Raw genomic sequence first — 23713 nt, forward strand, 5'->3', positions numbered from 1 at the left:
AAAAAGTTCTTAACTATTGGATACCTATATTAGGATGATATAATCACCTTCTGAAGTTTTTAATTGACCATTCACATACATTTATAAATAGAAACAGTAGAAATAATGAACTGAATCATTTTATTTTACCATTATGCTTTGGGGAAAATAACTTGTTTTGGCTTCCACAGATGAAATTCTATAATCTGAGTAACATTATAATCATTTTAGAGATTCAGTAGCTTTTAAAAAATTGAGTGTATTTAAGTTTAAAATGTTAGTAGTTGAATATCAGTTGATACAAGTAGAGAAAAGAAATTTAAATAGTGTCTCATAGAACAAGATTATTCAGTTTGATATAGAACCTACATTGAGGACATCAGGAAACTTCACATATCAAATTAATATAAATTTTATTAAGTTAATGTTAGGTGAAATGAACCCCAAGGACTTAAATGTTTTTTTCTTTCTTGAGATTGTTTTTAACATATTTATAAGATGATTTCTTTGTTGCTTTGTATGTCCTTCCCCCACGGTATAAGCTCTGTTTTCACTGTATTTGATACTGGTAAACTTCGTGGAGGGGAAGGGAAAAATCAAATTGTTTAAATATGGATACGGGTGGACCCATTGCAACAATGAGATGTACAAGACGTTGTGTTGAAAAATGAACTTTACAACTTTGGCACGGGTGGTGGGGGTAGGGGTGATGGGAAGGGCTCGGAAGGAGAAACAGGAGGCAACAATACTTGATAAGAAATGTACTCATTACCTTGCTCATGTAATTGTAACCCCTCTGTATGGTAGTTTCACAATAAAAATATTTTTAAAAAGATTAATTAATCTGACATTCATATCTATGTTCTCTATAGCCACATGTGTTGAAATAGATGGACTTTTTTAATTGAAGACTATACAGGCAACAAAACTTTAGACAAAGCTACATGGAAGGCCAGGCTTTCTCAGCTTCATTCAATGCTGTATCTTCAGTGTCATGTGTGTGCCTAGTATGTAGTTGTTTGTGATCAAATATGCTTTCATTTATGCAATGCTTTAACATTCTACTACTTGTTAAATGAAGTAACAAAGAAAGTTAGGTAGTTTAATCACTTTTGAGACAGAAAAACGTCTCCTTACAATTAAAAGCAGAATGTTGACACATTATTTCAAACCAGAGCCTATTTCTTATTCCACCGGAAAGGCATTTATGCAGGTAAAATATTTGTTTCTATTTAGTCTTGATATAGTTTGAGATTGAGCAGGCAGTTAACAATAATGTTTCAAGATGCTCCAAAGTCAGTTTTTAATCCTTATTTTTGTTGTTGTGCTTGCCTCCTCTGAAGTGTCCCTGTAGCCATTCAGCCAGGTGTTGAGAAGACATGTAGTAGCTGATCACCCTTCCCTCTGACATCTTCAGAGTCAGTTTTGGAGATGCTTTCACCCTGTCCGTCTTCTGCAGCAGCCGGGCAGAGTGCCAACTCCTTTGCAGTAGTGAGGAACTCTTCAGGCTCCAGAAGTAAGTCCATGCCATTCAGTTTGATCATTGCTACTAAGTTTACAAACACTTAATGAGAGATTGACCCAGTAATCTTGCAAATTAACTGACAAAATCGAATTACTCATCACTGATTTTTTTAAAAAAATTATTCTTTTTAATCCTGTTTTGTGTTTTTTTTCTGGAGCTAAAAATATCTACCACTTCTTGTTTTTATAATCTATATCATATATAAATTATAATCTCTCTATATAATTTATAATCTATATTCTATATATAACCATAGTTATATTTATTTGTTCAGGATTGTATTTTAAATTCATTGCAATTCATATTTGCAACCTTGAGGCATAGAAAAGGATAGGTTAAATAATAATTTTGGGGAATGAGTAAATTGGCTATGAAAACAGAATGAAACCCTGGATCTTTTGATTCTTGAAAACTGAATGCTTTTTCAATGACGTCTAACATCCAATGGAAAGTCATAAGTTGGTGAAACAGAAAGAATTTTCATGGGTGTTTGTTTTGTTGTTGTTGTTGAACAAGATGTTCTCTATTTCATTTAGACGTTATAGTAGTCTATGCATATGCATACTGAAAAACTAAAGGAAAGAAAATCACATGTAGGAAAATGCATTGGAATCAGAAGATTTGAAGAGCCTACAAAATGCATAATATAATACTACATTCAACTGCTAAACAAATACCCATATCTTTGTCTCTGATTCTGTCTCTGATTTTCCTAACTTCTGTGAATCATGAAAATACACTAATAGGAATATTTATGTTCATAAGATTTGAAAAGTAGACAATTGCTCATGGAAAAAATAAGTTTTTTCTAGTATCTACTTATGATCAATCATTTTGCATTTTTTCTAGTTTATTTGCCTCCATTATGTTTTCTTCTTCCTATATATTTTGTGGTTTAGGTTTCCCTTGTTACTTTTGGATATAGGTGGGCATCAAAATGTTACTAAACAAAAATGGCTTTAGGGACATTTTTATGGATAACAAATCTTTGATAAAAGTTTGTCTGTCAGGGGTTAGGTGTTGTACAGCTGATATTTTCTTGAAGGAAATGATCAGGACATATTTAATAACCGTATTTTAATTTTGTGTCTTATTAAAACTCCTGTATGCCTTAGGTAGAAATGAGCATGTTATTAAAGAAATGGAAGACTACTGTTAAGAATTTGTTCATAAATTACAATACTACTAATTATGTATCATTAAAAAACAATTAGTATGGTCTTGTTAATGTGATGGAATTCAAGGGGAAGGATTTCCTCTAAGACATACAGAAGAAGGCTATATCTAGTTTATACTGGGGTTAATTCATCCTAACTGTAACTGTGGCTCAAAATGACAAGTGTTAGTATGCAGATGATCAGTTAAAAATGATTATTTTATTATAGGTTCTGTTCAATGTATATTTTTATTACTCTTTCTCTTTTCCTACATGATTTATTCAATTATTACAAGATTTGCTTCTCTTGTGTTGCTTTTTGAGCTTTGTATTAAAAGAAGACTTGAAGAAAAGATCTCAATTTTTTTAATCATATTTGTTTGGAAAGAAAATCTTCTTTTTTCTATTTCTTTTTTTCTTTTTTTGTCAGTCATGGCTTGAACTCTGGGCCTGGGCACTGTCCCTCAAATCTTCTGCTCAAGGCAAGAGCTCTACCACTTGAGCCACAGCGCCACTTCCTGGGAAGAAAAATCTTTACACTTGAGTTAAATTTCACAAATTTAATCCCAGCAGTTAGTTGTGTGTGTGTGTGTGTGTGTGTGTGTGTGTGTGTGTGTGTGTGTGTGTGTGTGTGTGTGTGTGTGTGTGTGTGTGTGTGTATTTCTACTAAGAATAGCTTTCTCAACATAAAATCAATTGGCTTTATGTTGTGGGCAAATATAAAATGATGCTAATTAAAATGAACTCCTCCAAGATATGGAAACAAGAGGTTGTTTTTTAATTTTTTTTAATGTACTGTGTGAAATTATTTCTTTTTCCTTTTTTTGTTTTGTTTATCCCTGTTGTCACTGTTTTTGATTTTGGTACCCTGTGTCTTGTATATACATTTATCTGATTTGGGGTAGGGAAGGAAAGTCACAAAATGGAGAGACAAAAGACAAAGGGTGAACCAATGCAACAATGATACTCACATGACACTATATTGGAAATGAACTTTACAACTTGAAGAAGTGTGGGGCGGGGGGGGGAAGTGAGAAAAATGAGGGAGGGAATAACATTGTTTGACAAGAAATGTACCTATTACCTTGTTTATGTAATTGCAACCCCTCTGTACATCACCTGTTAAAATTAAATAAAAATTAGCTAAATCCTATACAAAAGTAGTAAAAAAAAAAAAACCCCAACAATAATGAAAGTTGTGGGCAAAGTTGATATATTTATTGAAAAAGATTCCCTAGTATAAATCACAAGCAATGAAAGCCAACACACTTTAATTTACTGATGGTATAATGAAGCAAAGGATTTACTTAATTAACCTGGAAATAATTTATATAATGGAAACAACATTTCCAAGTTAATGCTTGGTTCTTTTTTTAAGTTACCAGTTTATTAGTTTGTAGAAATACAACTTCTTTTTTCTCTTTCTATTTTTATTTTGGAGTAACCTTAGGCTGAAAGTGTTATATGGAATGAATCACCAAGAAAGAGAAAGTAAATGCATTCCTAATTAGATTCCTGAAATATAAAGTAGCTCAATGAGAATTCCTAGCTCATCCATTAACATTACTTAAAATTATGGAGAGAAATATGCATAGTTATAGAGGTCATCATGATTTTTTTTAATTCTGAAAGATTGGAGATTTCTCTTAGTAGTAGAGCACCTGCCTGGAATGCATAAGGCTGGGGTTCAATTTCCAACACTGAAATAAGATCCTCAAAACAAAAAAAAAAAGAAATGTGCCAAGAATGTGGTTTAATGATAGGGCATGCATGAAGTCCTGGGTTTGATCCTTCAGTACCATATAAACAGAAAAAGTCAAAGTTGTGCTGTGGCTCAGTTGGTAGCTTGCTAGCCTTGAGAAAAAGAAGCTCAGGGACATTGCCTAGGCCCTGAGCCCAAGCCCCTGGAATAGCAAAATAAATAAATAAAATAAAGTTAAATAAATCAAAAAATGGAAAAAATGGGAACTTCTTTAGAGTGAGATATCAAATGGAAAAAAAACTATAGTAATGAAGCAATAATATGAACATTTCTGGATTGGTCAGGGACATTGAGGTGGCTCTGATGTTATTATCTTCATTGTTTCTCTATGGCATTGTCAGTCTTGACTAGCAAAAGAGTAATTTTGTCCATTCCTGCATGTCTGTTGTTACCAATTTCTCATTTGACAAAAATGCTAATGAAGCCAGGTACTGGTGGCTTATGCCTGTGATCCTAGCTATTCAGGAGGCTGAGATCTGAGGATCATAGTCCTGCCTGGGCAGGAAAATCTGAGACTCTAATCTCCAGTTAACCACCAGAAGACTGTAAGTGGCTCTTTGGCTCAAGTTGTAGAGTACTAGCCTTGAGCTGAAGAGCTGAGGGACAGTGCCCAGGCCCAGAGTTTAAGCCCCACGACCGACCAAAAAATGCTAATGAAGACAAACATGCAATTGGCTTACAGATGTAATCATAGCTGTTCAGGAAGCTCAGATTTGGAGGATTATTGTTTGATAAAACATAAGTTTACTAGACTACATCTCCTAAAATAATCAGCAAAATATTAAGGCTAAAGGCATGTTTCAAGTGGTAGAATGGCTAGTATATGTGATGCTCTACTATCACCATCCAAAAAGAAAACAAAAACTGCTGATGAACATAAACACAATATATGAGGACACTGGAACTGCACATGTGTATATACGCAGTGTATATACATTCATATATATGTGTATGTATTGTGTGTATACATGTAAAACTAATTTCATACTTAAATAATAAGATTGATAAGAACTCTGCAAAGGTCTATAAGGCTTTAAATAATTACATATGATAGTAAAATCATTTTTCAAATGCAAACATTCTCATGTTTAATGTTTATTAAATATAACTTTTGATATTAACAGTGTATTACCAAGTTAGCAAATAATGATTAAACTATGTAATCAGCCTAGGTGCCTATCAATCAATAAATAAAGACAGTCTACTACAAGTACACAATGGAGTGTTATTTAGCCATAACACAATTGAAATTACCTTATTTCCAGGAAAGAGGATGGAACTGGAGAATAACATGTTAAGTGAAATAAACTCAGCTTAGGAATTTACTCATTAGCTTAATTACGTAACTGTAACCCCTTTGTATATCACCCTTACAATAAAATAAGATTTAAAAAAAGATAAATATAACATAATTTTTCTATAATGCAGAATCAAGACTTAAAATAACAGAACATAAAATGTGAATCCATCTCATGTGTGAACCCAGCCCAAGAGTGAAAATCCAAAATAATTCACAGACATCTTTAAAAGTAGATGTGAATATGAATTATGAATGGGAATTACATATGAACATGAATGTGAATTACAGTGAGCACAGATCAATACGAGAAAAATTACAATAAAACAAAAAATACATTATTTCACAATGCCTAATGATATTTAATAAACATTAACTTTGTTTCATAAGCATTAATAAATGTTATTTTTTTAATATCATCTTTTAATTTTTTATTTTTTGAATGGTTGGACAAGGGAGCAACAATTTAACATGTCCACTTATTGTACAGTTGTTATGCCAGTTTCTTAATATAATTTATATAATTTCTCTATTCAACTAAATGGTTATTTCAAGTATATTACTTGAAATCCTCCTTGAACACATGAATCACAGAAAATCAGAGTCACTAAAAAGATAGAATTAGTGTTTGACAAAAAATCAAAGAAAGGTTGGACAAATGGGATTGCATGAAGCTGCAGAACTTCTGCATGGCAAAGGACATAGCTAGCAAGATCAATATAAAGCCCACGGATTGGGAAAAGATCTTCACTAGGCACACAATGAATAAGGTCTCATATCTAAAATACACTTGGAACTCAAAAAGTTAAATTATCCAACAACAAATTTTCAAAGGAACAACTGCCCAATAAATAAGTAGGCTAAAGACTTAAAGAGAAACTTCTTTAAAGAAGAAATAAGAATGGTCAATAGACACATGAAGAAATGTTCAACCTCTCTAGCCAAATCAAAACAATATTGAGATTCTACCTTATCCAAGTTAGAATGGCTATAATCAAGAACTCTAATAACACATGCTAGAGGGGATGTGGACAGAAGGGAACACTACTGCATTGTTAGTGGGAGTGTAAGCTTGTTCAACCACTTTGGAAAACAGTATGGAGGTTTCTCAGAAAACTCCACAAAGAGCTCCCGCATGATCAGCAATTCCACTTTTGGGCATTTACCCAAATACAAACAAGTGTATACTTAAAGCTACCAGCACAACTATGTTTATTGCAGCCTTATTTACCTTAGGTAACATATGGAACCAACCCAGATGCCCCTCAGTAGATGAATGGATCAAAAAAATGTGAGATACACACACACACACACACACACACACACACACACACACACACACACACACACACACACAATGGAATTCTATATCTCCATCAGGAATAATGACACTGCCTCTTTTGTTAGGAAATGGAAAGGCTTGGAAAAAATTATATTAAGTGAAATTAGTCAGGCCCAAAGAAATATAGGGCCCATGGTTTCCCTTATTTGCAATAACTAGTATATATCTGGGACAAGTAGAAAAGGTTAAAAGAGAATTGTACCCCAAGATAGAGACACAGTGGTTTTTCTCTCTTGCTATTGTTTCTAACGTATTTATAAGGTACCGTGTAATTTTTTTTGTTGCTTTGTATGCCCCTCCCACATGGTATAACCCCTGTTTTCACTGTATTTGATGTAGGTATAATTTGGGGAGGGGAAGAGAAAAAACAAAATGTTTAAATAGGGATACAGGTTGACCCATTGCAACAATGAGATGTACAAGACACTATGTTGAAAAATGCACTTTACAATTTAGTCTGGCGGGGGAGGGGTCAGGGGCGGTGTAGTTGTGGAGGTGGGAGGGAAGATGTGGTAGGGTAAAACAAAGGAGGAGGCAACAAAGTTTGATAAGAAATGTACTCATAACCAAGCGCCGGTGGCTCAAGACTGTACTCCTAGCTACTTAGGAGGCTAAGAGCTGATGATCGCGGTTCAAAGCCAGGCCAGACAGGAAAAGTCCATGAAACTCTTATCTCCAATAAACCACCAGGAAACCGGAAGAGGTGCTGTAGATCAAGTGGTAGAGTGCTACACTTGAGCTGAAGAGCTGAGGAACGGTCCCCAGTCCCAGAGTTTAAGTCCCAAGACAAAAAAAAAAAAAAAAAAAAGAAAAAGAAAAAGAAATGTACTCATTACCTTGCTCATGTAAGCGTAATCCCTCTGTAAAGTATTTTCACAATTAAAAGTATAAACAAAAGAATTACTGTTCAAGCTATGAGTGTTTATCTGGTTACATGAGTTGAGTATCAGTTAAGTTCAAGCGTCCTGAAAGATGGACCAAATAAATTCATGTTAAATTATGCAATACTTATTATAAAAAAGATACTTTTTTTCCCAAGAAACCAAATGTAAAATGATAACAAAAAGACTCCTTCTTTACAAACTGTGTCAATCAATATCAAATTGCTTTGTTAGTTACTTTAATGCCTCAAATTTAACTTGGTGGAATGAATCTAGAAGTCACTACAAATATACAAAATTTATTGGGTCGCATTTGGATGGATTGAACTTAGAGTCTTTGCTTGCTAGGCAGGCCACCCTTCACTTGACCCATGCCCCTAGTCCTGCTTATAGTTTTGAGCTCACTTATAATATTATTATCTACCAGAAAAAGTACAAACCATTCTGTCATGTCTCTCTGCATTTCTGAACTTTCGTCCATCACCTCATCTGATCAAACTGACAAAAATTTCTTAGGTATTTTCTAGTTTTCCAAATTTTTTCCATAATGTCTCTAGTTTGTCCCATCTCAATTATATGATTCAAAAAAAAAAAAACCAACAGAAATGGTCTGTAGAGACAAGTAACATCTTGCTTTCTAACGCTCTCTTGGACTGCCTTCAAAGTCTACAGTAATCAGGTCATCTCTAGATATGGATAGATAAAGTTAAGAAGATTCTGGAGGTACCATAAAGTACCCCCAGAATCTTCTTAAATCTGGTCAGAACTTCAGGTGTTTTAGCTAGAGCACTACATGACATACATGCTTTCTCTGAAGAGTGTGAGTACTAGCCTGGTGAGTTGCTAACATTGCTGTCCTTACTGTGAAATCTCCTGGGAAGAAGTCTGAGTAAATGTTCTGCCTTAGGTGATAATGACGACTTTAAATTTAGGACCAGGGAAGATTGCTGTCTTATGGAGGGTATTCTTGACAATTCACTTTGAGTGCATGGTAGCCATATTAATTACCAAGCCTCGGCTGTGAAACCAATGCAAACTTTCCACCTTACATTAACTCACTGATGATTATCTAAGTTCCTCTGGTGAGCATTGTATTCTTCTTGACTTTAAGAACCTCTGTGCATGGGAGAGATTGAAACTAAGAGAAAATTAATAAATCAAACTGGGTTGATGGCAAGCTGGCTATGTATGTGTCAGACATGATAGCCTCTTCTGTCACTTCATTTTTAAAAATATTTTTATTGTAAAGATACTATACAAAGGGGTTACAATACATGAGTAAGATAATTAGTACATTTCCTATAGAGCATTGTTACCCGCTCCTTTGTTTTCCCCCTATCACTTCTGAATATACATGCAAACTGCATGATGACTGAACCTGGTAGGGTCATGGTTTAAATTCATATGTCTAATTAACCTCCTTTGTACTTAGTAATACTCAAGTAATAACTGACTTGATGTCAAAACAACATTTCTGCATGTAGATTTATAGCAAAAGACCCAGGGACATTAGCTTGGAAAAACGAATTAAAGGATTGGATGTTGCTTTTTTAACCAAATAATTTTTAAGGTGGTTATTCTTACTTATGACAGACAATTCTAAATCCCTAGAATGAATCCGGCTTACATTTTGATCACTTGCATGCATATATGGATTACTATGAAAAACCCTGGAGCCTTAGTGGACTATTTAATATTTGGAAAGCAAATAGCCTTTTTAATACCTACTTATTTATACCTACTTGAATATAGAGTTGTGTTACAGGCAAATGAGCACCTCTTAGATTATTTCAATACCTACTGAAATAATGATTCCACACAGAAATAATCCATGGTTTGAAAACGTGAATTCATTATTTAACAAGAGCCAGAGAGGTTTAAAAACTTTTCTAGAGCAAAAAACATTATACTAAATGAGAAGACATAAAGAAGAATATTGAGCCTGCTGCAGTGGCTCTCACCTGAGATACTAGCTACTCAGAAAGGGGAGAATTGCAGTTAAAGGCCAAGCCTTGCACACACACACAACAAGTTACCAAGATGCCATTTTCAGTCAGTAAACGTGGTGGTTGATTCCTGTCATTTCATTTACTTGAGAAGCACAAATAGGAATATTTCTGTAATGCAACATTTCCAGGGCCAAAATATGGCATCCAGAAAGTACAGCAAAAAGGGATGGAGGTTTGGCTCATTGATAGCTAACTCACCTAGCAAACACTGGGCCCCTGGTTTCAAGTCTAAGTCAGCCCCTGCACCACAAGTAAAAAGGAATCGTGACAAGTGAAATCAAATATAATCTTTAAATAATGGTCACCATTTCTCAAATATTTAGTATGAGATATTTTCTATTTTTAATGTGCATCCTACAACAGACAAATCTTACAATTTGAGTCAGTGTTACTAGCAGATGGTTTTGCATGTAATTCTGTGTGTGGAACTGAAAGTGGACTTTCGTAAGTGCTCTACTTTGGAGTGACACCAAAGAAAAAAATCACATGGTGCAATCCCAGCAGACTTTCAACCAATGGCTGGGTCAAAGGTTAGCATTGTGGCTCTTTATTTAGTAAAACATCATGTTACTTTCATCCAGACATTGAGAGAGAGAGAGTTGAAAAAATTGTAGCTAGAAAATTCAATACTGTAAATTTCCTTAAGTAGAACCTTTACTGCATCTTACTGCTTTTCATGTTTAAGTTCTACATATTTCAAAATAAGATTTGAATTCTCTTGAATTTCTGCTTGACTAGTCAAGTAGGATTATTAACTTAATCTCCAATACTGTGGTGTTTTTCAAGTCTTTCTGGTCATCGTTTAAAATGTTATTTAGTGGAGATTTGAAAATATGGTCTCTGTTTTTCCTGTCCTTTTATATTTGCTAAAAGTTGGTTTATGACCTAGAGTGTGCTCTGTTTGGTGAATGCAGTTTGTCACATTGAGAAGAATGTTTAGTATGCTACTGTTGTTTGACAATCTGCTCTGTACTTGTTATATCAAGCCATTAAAGAGGCAGTTTATTTCAATGATGTCCTCAATTTTTTTCTTGTTATGTATTTCAATTAATAAAAGAGAGACTTTGAAGTCTCCCAAACATCATAAAGGGATCTCAGTATTTGCCTTTTATCTATTGATGCTCCATTACTAGCTGACTTTATATTAAGATTGTTAGGTTCTTAAAGAACTCTCAGTTCTTATTCATTCCTGACAACCTGCCTAGTTTTGAAGTTATCTTTCTCTAAACTGAATAGAGCAACTTCAGTTTTCTCTTAATCAAAATTATTATGGATTACAGTATCCAATTCATTTATTTATAATAAATGTGTGTACTTAAAGTGGGTTTCCTGTAGCTATCATATGGCCGATTTTGTTAACATCATTTTTTGTTGTTGTTGTTGGTCGTGGGGCTTGAACTCTGGGCTTGGGCGCTGTCACTGCACTCTTCAGCTCAAGGCGAGCACCACGCTAGGGCTTGAGCCACAGCGCCACTTCCGCTTTTTTGGTGGTTTATTGGAGATAAGAGTCTCAGGGACTTTCCTGCCCGGACTGGCTTTGAACCACAATCCTCAGATCTCAGCCTCCTGAGTAAATAGGATTACAGGTGTGAGCCACTGGCGCCCAGCAACATCAAATTTTTATTGTAATTTTACTTGCAGAGTTTAGAGTCTTCATGTTTAAAATGTATATTCGTATCATTAGAGTAATAGATATTTTGTACTGATTCCTTTGTTCCTTTTATTTCTTTTTTATTTTTTATTGTGAAAATACTGTTATAGAGGGGTTACAATTACATGGGCAAGATAATGAGTACATTTCTTATCAAGCATTGTAGCCTCCTCCTTTGTTTCCCCTTCCTATCCATTCCCACTCCCCCCCCACCCCAGTAGATGAATGGATCAAGAAAATTTGGTATGTACACACAATGGAAATCTATGCCTCCATCAGAAAGAATAACATTGCCCCATTTCTTAGGAGATAGAAAGACTTGGAAAAAATTATATTAAGTGAAGTAAGCCAGGCCCAAAGAAACATAGGCAACATGGTTTCCCTTATTTGCAATATCTAGTATATATTTGAGACAAGCAGAAAAGGTCAGATGTTAGGTGAAATGAACCCCAAGATAAGTATTTAAATGTTTTTATTTCTTGCGATTGTTTCTAACATATGTATTAGATGATTTCTTTGTTGCTTTGTATGTCCCTCCCCCATGGTATATCTCCTGCTTTCACTGTATTTGATGTTGGTATAATTTGTGGATGGGAAGGGCAAAAACAAATCGTTTACATAGGGATACAGGTGACCCATTGCAAAAATGAGATGTACAAGATGTTATTGGAAAAACGAACTTTTCCTTTTAATTTTTAAAACCTTTTTCTGCCTTGCTTGATTTTAAAGAGATATTTTAATGCCTTCTTTGCTCTAGTAATATTTAAACTATGCTTATCATTAATAAGTGAATATTCACAAAAATTTGTAATACAAACTTACTGTTAATCATTGTGTGTGTGTGTGTGTGTGTGTGTGTGCGTGCGTGCGTGCGTGCGTGCGTGCGCGTGCGCACACATGCCATGGTCTTTGGGTTTGAACTCAGGGTCTGGAATGGCTTTTTTCTTCTACCTGGCTTCAAACTACGATCCTTACATCTCATCCTGCTGAGTAGTCACCATTACAGGAGTGAGTCACCAATGCTGGACCATTAATAATATTTTCAGTCTTAAAAATTCATATAGAAATCAATGGTTTACCAAGAGCATTCATAATCTCTCTTCCATTTCAAATATCATTGCTATTAGTATTATTTATGGCTTATTTTTGCGCCTATGTGTACTATTATTCTTTGAGCAAATAATTATATGACTTTAAGAATAAGGGAGTTTCCTACATTTGCTTTTCTCAATGTGTATTTACTTTCTGACTTAGATAACTTTCTTTCTTCCTGAAGACTTTCTTGAAACATTTGAAGAACAATTCTACTGCTTATGAATTCCCCCAGTTTTTAATCTTGCATGAGAATTTTTTTCTCATTTTAAACTTTTGAAAAAAATATAAGACATAGGGTTTTCAGGTTTTTGCATTTTTTGTCACCATTTTCTATATTTTAACATACATCATTCTTTTTTTAGAAGTTTTTCTTATTCTCAAGGTGTTGTACAGAGGGGTTCATTTACATAAGTAAAGTAATAAGCACATTTCTTGTCAAACTTGTTACCCCTTCCCTCATTTTCTTCTACTTTTCCCTGCCAATGCCCCCCCCCAATTTGTACAGATCATTTCCAACATACTGTCTTTTGAATATCACTGTTCCATTTTTTCCTCTTCCCTTCCCTAATTCAAATAAACGTATATATAATACCAGAGTACCAAAATCAAATAAAGTAACAACAGGGGATATACCATAGGAGGAAGAACATACAAAAGAAACAAGAAATCACATAGTACATTAAAAACAACAACAATGAAAAATCTCTGTTTCCATGTCTTGGAGTTCATTTCACTTAGCATCATCTTATATAGTCATATGTATATAGCTATTGGGCTATTATGCTCATCTGCATCCTTCTGATTGCATAGCTCCTGAAAAGACAAAGACAAACAGAAATCTTGTCTTTGTTTTTTGTAAATTCAAGTGTCTTTCCTTGTCCCTGACTTTTCTCAGTATTTTACTATATCTATGTTTTATTATATTTTGGATATTATTTCCCCAAATGTAAATTCTCGTGGCATTTGTCCTGTATAGTATTTTCCAAGTGTACTAAATCCAAGTGTGTTGTTTGTTTTTAACAAAAGAAAATTCTTGGCCATTTACGAGATACTTTTCCTCTACTCTATTTTCTTTATTTTCTCATTTTGATTTTCAGATCTGTTTTATCTTTGGAATATCCTTATGGATATTATTTTCTCTTAGAAAAGATATTATCTTTCACAGGTACCTTTTTTTTGTCACGGGGCTTGAACTCCGGGCCTGGGCACTTCCCATGAGCTTTATTGCTCAAGGCTAGCACTCTACCACTTAGAGCCAGAACGCCACTTTTATTTATCTGGTGGTTAATTGGAGATAAGAGTCTCATGGCCTTTCCTCCCTAGGCTGGCTTTGATCCATGATCCTTAGATCTTAGCCCTGAGTAGCTAAGGTTACAGTCATGAAACTCTAATGCTTGGCTTTATCTTTTTGAATTTTTTCCAATATAGGGAGTTGTTTTTAACATATGCTCAACTTTTCTGTGCATTTTATTTCATTTCTTCATCCCTTTTGATTCCTTCTTAGTTTTTATCTCTCTGCTTACATTATCTACCTCTTCTATAGTATCATTTTTTTGAAAAGACAGGAACACATTACTCATATGTCATTTGAGTTTTATTTTTGATGATTACAAAAATTCAGCTGATTCTGGTGCTTGTTTATTATAGTTTATTCAGGTTTTTTTGCATTTTGTATATATTTTTGTGTATATTTTGTATATATTCTTTGTTAAACATGACACATTTGCATGGTGAATAAGACAACTGAAGTTTCCAAATGCATGCCTCTTGTGATTGATAGGTTGGGCTTAAAGATTTATTTCCATAGGCTTCATATCTTCTTGTGTCTTTTTTTTAGTGGTTTCCCTAGAATAGTTTTTCATTTTGATTGCTCATCAAGCATATTTAATGAAATCCTCTGCTCATGTACTGGGTCTGTAGATTCTATGTACCTTTCGCTCTCAAGAATAGCATATGTTTGTAGCAATAGATGTGTTTCATTATACCAAAAGTCTTGCTACTCCCAATTCAGTTCACTTTTTCCATGCCAAACTCAATAAAATATCATCCAATGACTTATTAAATAGAAAAATGATAGACATCTTAGATTAGTATCTGAAATATTAATTACTTGAAACATTTTGTTATAAAATAATGTGTCACTTGTTCTTTTCTAATATTTATTTAATTTAGAAACACTAATTTCATGACCAATAAAGCCTTACCCAGTAATTGTGTTTCCAGTTATCTTAATGTTTAATGCTATTTTTCAGTGCCTCATTTATCATTTTCTGTGCCTACTAAAATTAACATGTATTTCTAATAAATATTTTTGTTTGTGTGTGCCTTTAGGAAACTATGCACTTCCTAAGCCATTTAAAAACACTGGTGTTTGTGATTTATTTTTCTGTAACTACACTGTCTTCTCTTCCTCAGTATTTTTTTTCTTGTTGTTGTTCATTTGTTTGCTTATGCCAATCCTGGGGCTTGAATTCAGAGCGAGGACACTGTCCTTGAGATATTTTGCTCAAGGCTAGTGCTCTATCACTTGAGCATCGGTTCCACTTCTGACATTTTAGTTTATTTTTTGGTAATTTATTGGAGAGAATTTATTGGGGGTAAATTGGAGATAGTTTATTAGACTATCGTGGACTTCTCCACCGAACTGGCTTCAAACTGTGAGGCTCAGATCTCAGCCTTCAGAATAGCTAAGATTACAGGTGTCAAAAACCAGCACCTAGCTCCTTTCAGTATCGTTATGTTTCATACAAAATCCTCCGTGTAGCATTTTATCTTTTTCCATTTATTTTTAGAACTATTGGTGCAGTATTAAAATTATTTCCTCTTCTACATTTTGTAGAACTGGATGAGGACATCTTAGCACCATATTTTTTATTGTGTAAGATCTAGGATGCATTTTCAATTTCATAGATGACTAAAAGATACATTAAAGATCATTTTGATATAGAATTTATGGAGAGGGGCTGGGAAGATGGCTCAGTGGTAGAGTGCTTGCCTTGCATGCATGAGGCCCTGGGTTCGATTCCTTAGCACCAAATAAGCAGAAAAAGCTAGAAGTGGCGCTGTGACTAAAGCAGTAGCATGCTCGCCTGGAGCTGAAGAGCTGCCCACAGTTCAGGCCCCACAACAGACAAAAAACAAACAAGAATTTATGGAGAAATTTGTATTTCAAATCTAAGTATATTATTTATTATATATTTATTATTATTATTTAGTTATGTATCTTACTATTAGTTAATGTCTGTTGGGTCTTCGCCGGCTTTGGAGGGACAGGGTCCGAGGAGGGGTAAGTGCGGCTGCTCGCCCGTTCCCCAGCCTCCCTTAGCCCAGGAGACAATCAGACCCAGCGGGGAGTCAAGTCAAGCAGGAACTCGTCTATTAACAGGGAGCATCCCCTTTTTAAAGCAAAAGACTGCGTGGGAGGGGAGGAAATGGAACCAACCAATCACTGAAAGGCCATACCTTATCATGCACCTAAGCTTCCATGAGTTGTTTGCACACTGAACCTAAACAAATCAGCTCTGCCCACTCAACTTCCTCTCAGGGCCATCTTTGCTACTTGTGTTCCCCACAGATTTCCCCACAAATGTCTTTTCTGAAGTAGTATTTTTTCCCACTTCTTAAGATTTCTTTATTCTTCCTTAGTATTACTAATGAACTAAGAGCTGCACACCTTTCATCTTTTAAAATAATTACTGACTTTCTTGATATTTCTGTGACGACTTTATATTCAGATAATTCAGCTGCTTGTGCTTTTATTACCTTTTTGCTCCTACCATAATTTATTTTGACTGATTATTGTTTGAGATAGAATTTTTTTCTAATGAATGTTCAGATCTCTTTGTTAATGTTAAATTTTGAGGCTGATTCTGATTCTTTTGACAACTGATTTAACTATATTGAATGTTATTTAATATTTAATTATGTAATATTTAACCACCATTTAGCTCATCTCTTTTATTTATGATAAAAATAAGTTGTTATCAACTGACTAGGACAGTTTCTTACCTCATAACAGTTATGACTGAATTCATCTTTAGTTTCTGCCATGTCCTTTATGGCTTTGATTAAAATGTTAAGACTTTATCTAATGGACTTTTTTTTGGGGGGGGGGGTCGTGGGGCTTAACTTCTGGGCCTGGGTGCTGTCCCTCAGCTCTTCAGCTCAGGCTAGCACTCTACCACTTGAGCCACAGCGCTTCTTCCAGTTTTCTGGTGGTTAATTGGAGATAAGAGTTTTATGGAGTTTCCTACCAGGGCTGGATCCTCGATTTCAGCCTCCTAAGTAGCTAGGACTACAGGCATGAGCCACCAGCACCTGGCTCTGATGGACAATTTTGTAGACACATTTTAAATGATCTTTCAATGTATTATATGACATTGTATCATAATTACTGGGTGTCAGAGATTAGCTATGAACTTCTTTATTCAATTGCTAACTACATCTAAATCTTATATATGCTCATTAATTCTTCTTTATACTGTTAACAGTGGAGAAGAATGTGTTAATATCTCCAGGTGTCAGTTAGAAATTTCTTTTGCTTCTGGATAATATACCCAGTTCTGTTTCAATGTTTCATGGCTCTGCTATTTGAGACTTTATGATTTAAAGTGTGCTGACTTTGATGATTTGAAACCTTAACGTTATGAACCAATAGTATATATACATTTGGAAAATCATTCAAATTTCCTTGGAATAATAGTTTGTACAATCCATAGGTTATGCAATAAAGACAGCAAGAGTAAATTGGAGACAATGTAATAACATATGTAAGACATCATTTTCTGCATAAATGTGGAAGTTCAGTTAATTTTGATATCTCTAAACAGCTTTCAGTTTACCTGTGCCATGTGTTAAGTGAGTTTACTTGCTTCCAAGTGGTGATCAGTAATACTGAACAATAAAATCAGCTCTGATGTGGGAAATAAAGAAGTTTCAGACTAAGCAAACGTTTCAAAATATTTTTCTTAACAATTCCATTAACTACTCAAGTTTATTACTGATAGATGTGTTTGGGGTAATATTTTATGAAAAGCCTTTTTAATGTCAGTTTCCGTATAATCTTCCTGGAAGGGATGACATAGTATCTATGGGCTATCCTTTATTCTAATGTAAGGCTATTCTGAAATTAAACTAATAGAAAGCCTTTTGAATATCCATATCAGCTACATAATTACTGCTGTGTCTTCAAATACAAGGCTTAAAGAAAGCAATTCATATCCTAAAGTCTTCCTCTTCAACATGTATAAATCAACTTACAGTTTTTTTAAACAAATATGATAAAGGTAGATGCTCTCTAAAATTATATGGAGTGCCTCACAGACTCAGTTTTGAAATATTTTAAACACAATTTCAGTGTACTATGTACAAAAAAATAAATGTGTACTTTATTCTAAAAATAATTGCCAATGAGAAATTTTCATGACACTGTTAACTGTTGGAATATATTTTAATAGGAAATTTTTTTGTTTTTTTGTTGGGTGTGGGGCTTGAATTCTGTGCCTGGGCGCTGTTCCTGAGCTTCACAGCTTAAAGCGATTGCTCTAACCACTTTAAGCCACAGCACCACTTCTGGTTTTCTGGTTGCTTATTGGAATTAAGAGTCTCAAGGACTTTCTTGCCTGGGCTGGCTTTGAACTTTGAGACTCAGATTTCAGCCCCCTGAATAGTTAATATTACAGGTGTGAGCCACTGGAACCCTGTGGAAATATTTTCTTTTAAGCAACTTATGTTGAAAGGTTTTCTGCCTTTTCTGCCACTAATATGTGAATATTCATCACAGGCCTTCAAATTTTATTATCATACATACTATCACATAGAACCAATAGATCCTACTAGGGCTAAAATCCAGTTATTGTTCAAACTAGAATATTTTTATCTACACAAAGAATAATCCTTAAGCAGCACAATACAAAGTACAGAAATGTCCTGAGATATAACTATAATATTTTCTCCCCTATGCTAGTTTGAAAAGTTTCAAACTAGATAGTCATCCTGTCAAAAGTGCTACCAATGAAAATTAATATAAGAAAGATAATTTCTAAATATATTGTAGCTTTATTCTATGTTCTCTTTCTGAATATCCTATTATTTGTGACTGAATATCTCTACTATATGTTCCCCAAATGTATTCTCCTGAAAACGGAATTTAAATTGTACTTATGCTTTTATATTCCATCAACAGAATCAGAAACAGGAGAAATATTTCAGACATATTCTGTCACCAGCTTTATAAGATATTATTGATTCTTCCTTTCTTGTTTCTGATTGTACCAATTCTTATTATTATGAATGTAAGAAGCCCCTCCTAGGTGCTATTCCTGTCCTGAAATCTACACTATTTATATTGTGTCAAAAGTTTCACTTCTAACATGCAAATTTATTCAAGTAATGACCCTGAAATTATGTTACTAGTTCTCAAAATCTTTCAGGAAAACTCACTCTACATTCCAGGATGTACAAAATGTACTGATTACTATATATTTTATTTATATTCTACTTGTGGGCATTTTCAGTTCTTGGGTAAATTCTTTTATAACAATATTTTACTCATTTCAACTCCAACCTTTTATCTGATATTTTAATACCTCTTGAGCTTCAGAATGGAATTTCTTTATTATATGATATTGTTCATTTCTTTCAATTTAATTTCTATCCTTTAAATTTAGTTAAGATATTACCAGAGCCAAAAATTTTCTGATTCATTAATTTTCTCCTTATAAATTCCACACATTCTTTGTAAGTTTTGTCTTTAGCACATACTGTATTTCATTCTGACACTTGACCTTGTACCTCTCTGTTTAATAGGACTCAAGACTCCATGAGAAAATTTAAACTGTTTCTTTGTGCTTATATTCATTGCCTACAATTGGGACATTTGGGACATATATGTGAGCGAGGAATATATAAAAAGTACAAGGTAGAAGCAGTCAAAAATGAGATTAGATATGAGGATCTAGACATTAGTAAGTTCAGGTGCCTCTCAGACTATTTTTGCTATTGAGAATTTTTCAATTTGCCAAGGACCTTTGTTCAATTTTTAAAAATACAATGGTAAAAAAGAAAATTCACTATTCGTTTATAACGTTTACCAACTTAAATGTTAGTATTGAAACAAATATTATATATATATAGATGTATAGGCAGGTATTTATCTATTCATCATTAGGAAAGTTGACATCCTTACGATACTCATTCACATGAGTTGTTTTATTCATCAGTTTATTTATTAATGTATTTTGGTGCCGATTGTAGGATTTGAACTCTGTGGTTTACACTCACTCAACCGTAAACCCTACCCCACAGCTGACAGTCTATAACTGGAATGTGTGGCTTTCTGAAGTTTAATGGAAAAATAAGAGATTTGCCTGCCCAAGGTAGACGCAACACTTGATCCTCAAATGCTCTCCTCTTGAGTAGATAGGATTATAAGCAGGAGCCACTGATTCCCTGCTTATTGCTTCTGAAAAGAAATTCTATACTGTAGATAATGTCCCATATATATGTTGCTTTTAATTTACAAATACACTGGTTGGAGTTTCTGTATTTAATGGTGTCTTGCTTTTCCTGATCCTTTATGTTGTTTTAAGGATTTTTCCCCCATTATTTAGATTTTCATATCTTTTAAGTGATTCCTGATCATCAAAATAATACAGTCCCATTATTTTTGCAGGGATTTCCTACTGGTCCTGTATTTATCCTTGCTTTACAGAGATGTAAGAGCTTTCTATATTTTCTACAAACTGATTTTTCAGACCTTCCTTACTTTTCTTACCATGTGAGATTACTGGAATAACTATCTTCTTTTACTAAAGATTTTATACTTTTCTTGCATTTATTTTACTTAATCTCCAAATACTTTTAGAAACATCTAGGCAAGAAATAGAGGTGAACTGAAATATAAATGTCTGGAAAAGTTACCTTACTTTGTTCTGTATTTGATTTTAAGATATTATTCATTTGTCCTATCACCAATATTGTTCTTTCAAGTCCAGCTTTCTCTAGGGCACACATTTTATCTTCTGTAGAAACTTTAAAAATTTCTTGATTCACTCATCATCTAGATATTGTATGCCATGGTTTGTTTAGGTAGAAGAGTGAACAAAATAGATAGAATTCATGATCACTCACATTTTACTACAGACCTGGAGAGAAAAGCTAGCAGTATTTTCATGATAAAGTCCAAGACTCTTTTTTTTTCATTCACTTTGTTGGGCATTCAACCAGCCTTTCTAACTCAAAATAGTATGAGCATAAGCAGTAGGAATTGACTTATAGTAATGTTCAATGACTTAATTCACCTTTCCCCTAAAATATTGTCTCTTTAAAGGCTAAATCTTTATATTCTTTGTGACTTCTGCTTTTTATTTGTTTTGTTGTAACATTTGGTTTTGTTCTAACATTTGGGTGAAATGACTATTTCATCTATTTTTATTTTATTTCATTTTCCTTTGAATATATCCTACAGTCATTGTTATCATTTAGCGGTAGTTCTAATTATAATATAAATATTAATTCAAAGCATTGAATTAATCTGAGAAGTTATTGTAAATTCTCTGAGGGTAATGTGTATTCTAGAGCTTCCATGAGTTTGTATTCTGCTTATTTAACCTTGGACTCTGATTTCCCTTAGATGACTAGAAAAACTATGAACAAACTTTAAAATGAAGTATAAGCCAACAGGGAGCAGTGTACATGTTCCAAGCTTATTGACTAGTGAACTTAGCTGGAGGCTAAGCACATAGATTGTTGTTGCTGCACAGAGCTAAGGGAGTACTAAACAGTCGAATATGAAGATCTTTTCTGTAGAGCACAAATAGTGAAAAAATAATAAATAAAAATACTCTAACTCTTCCTAGGGAGTTTATTATCTTTATTCAGGAAATATTTTCAAATTTTCTTAAAGCCTGGGAATTTAGAAGTTTAATTCTGTCAAGTACCATGTTTATGGAATGTGTATGTTAAAAGGTAGACAGAGAACACTTATTAAACCAAATAAATAACCCATGGTTTTTTTTATTTCATATTGTACTCTTCTTTTTCCTCATGCCAACCTTTTCCAAGTGTGTCCATTATTTATTTTTCTGGGTTTCTGAAAAAGTTCAAAGGTTCTTCTTCCTTCAAATTTATTTTAGTCCTTCTGTACTGTAATATCAAATTTCTGAATGTAGATGTTATAGTTCCTTCAAACATTTTCTTCTTTCTATAATGTTTTCAACTAGTATATACGTAGGATAAGCAGAAAAGGTTAAAAGCTATGTACATATGACCATATAAGATGATCCTAAGTGAAATGAACCCAAGATAGGGACACAACTGGTTTTATCTTTGTTGCTGTTGTTTTTAATGTACTTATAATATACTATGTGATTTTTAAAATTTCTTTTGTATGTCTGCCCCCATGGTATAAACCCTGTTTTCACTGTATTTGATTCCAGTGCCCTGCATCTTGTATATACATTTTTCTAATTTGGGGAGGAGAAGGGAAATAACAAATGTTGAAACAAGGACACAGGTTTATAACAATGAGATGTACAAGACACTATGTTGAAAACGAACTTTACAATTTGGGGTGGGGTGGTGGGGGTAGTGAGAGTGGGGGGTGGGAGAGGGAGGGGTTGTGGTGAGGGAGTGGGGAGGGAAGGGATGGTAAGGAAAAACAAAGGAGGGGGTAGCAATGCTTGATAGGAAATGTACTTGTTACATTACTCATGTAACTGTAACCCCTCTGCACAGTATCTTTACAATTATGTATATATATTAAAAATAAAAAAATGTTTTCTATGGATGTTTTCAGAAATGTTCTCATCAGTGTGGATACATTTATTCCTATATTTATGTCCTGTTATATGACAGAGTACGTGAGGAGTTAAATGAATTTAGGAAATGTATCTCTCTGAATTAGAAGTTGGCCAAGTGTGGACCTTGTTGTTTTCCCTCTTTATTTTTATTTTGATTACTTTTCTCATCACTATGATAATATAACTGACATAAAAGCTAAAGAAGTAAAGATACATTTTGGTTCATGGACTTAGAAGTTCAGTTCATGATTGATTGGTCCCACACGTTTCGACAAAAAACAATCATGATGTCAAGTCATGTGGTACAGGACCTTCTTCAATTATGGTGGACAGGAAACAGAACAAGGCAGGGGCCCAGGCATAAGGTATTCCCAAATATTCTCCCTCTGTTATGGAGCTTCAATGCAGCTTGACTTCATAAAGTTTCCAGAAGAGCTCAGTTAGTGCCATCAGGAGAGGAAAAATGTCCCAATATATGAACCTGAGGGGGACATTTTAATATTCAAATTGCAAAAGATATATTACAATTTTTAAATGATGGATTGTGTATGGAGCCATTAATTCTGTCAATAGAAAGAGTAACTGATAAAAATGAGATCTAGGCACTTAGATCTAGAATCAATGGAAAGATAAATAAAAATTATTACTTACCCATTACTTATTAGATACTTCTCAAAATTCTTTTTTACTTAACGCTAACAACAAACAACAATCCTGTCAGTTCTCCTGTATAGTTGTTACCATTTGTCAAATTTGACACATTAATGATGTGTTGTGCTGTGTGTATGCCATATATATATGTATGTATATATGTATATATATATATACATACATATATATATGTATATATATATACGCCATCAACTTAAAGATGTATAGGATCTTGGAGGAAAATATTAGTATCTGATTAATTTTGTTGATTCTTAAAATAATAATCACAACTACAGATAAGAGAATTTCTCAGAAAGTATTCTTGTTGAAGAGTACTTGTTGAAGAATTCTTCTATGATAAGTAATGCTAACATAAGCTTATTTAAGAAGTGAGAAAAGTGGGCTGGGAAGGTGGCTCAGTGGTAGAGTGCTTGCCTAGCATGCATAAGGCCCTGAGTTCAATTCCTCAGCACCACATAAGCAGAAAAAGCCAGAAGTGGCACTGTGGCTCAAGTGGTAGAGCACTAGACTAGAGCTGAAGAGCTGAGGGACAGTACCCAGGCCC

The 23713-nt window shown here is 34.0% G+C and overlaps 1 protein-coding gene across 6 annotated transcripts in view; it reads left to right on the plus strand.

Moving 5' to 3' along the window:
- The window catches only part of Lrfn5 (leucine rich repeat and fibronectin type III domain containing 5), a 263210-nt gene that overhangs the window by 131246 nt on the left and 108251 nt on the right, over positions 1 to 23713 (plus strand). For 5 of the 6 annotated variants that reach the window (XM_070027161.1, XM_070027150.1, XM_070027197.1 and 2 more), the window contains one exon: positions 1323 to 1495. The exons of the other annotated variant lie outside the window; for it this stretch is intronic. The gene's annotated coding sequence lies outside the window, so the exon portion shown is untranslated. The remainder of the gene's footprint in view (positions 1 to 1322; positions 1496 to 23713) is intronic. 6 annotated transcript variants of the gene reach the window in all.

The sequence above is a fragment of the Dipodomys merriami genome, unplaced genomic scaffold, assembly GCF_024711535.1.
Source record: "Dipodomys merriami isolate MVZ:Mamm:240054 unplaced genomic scaffold, mDipMer1.0.p SCAF_1, whole genome shotgun sequence".
Classification (NCBI taxonomy): domain Eukaryota; kingdom Metazoa; phylum Chordata; class Mammalia; order Rodentia; family Heteromyidae; genus Dipodomys; species Dipodomys merriami.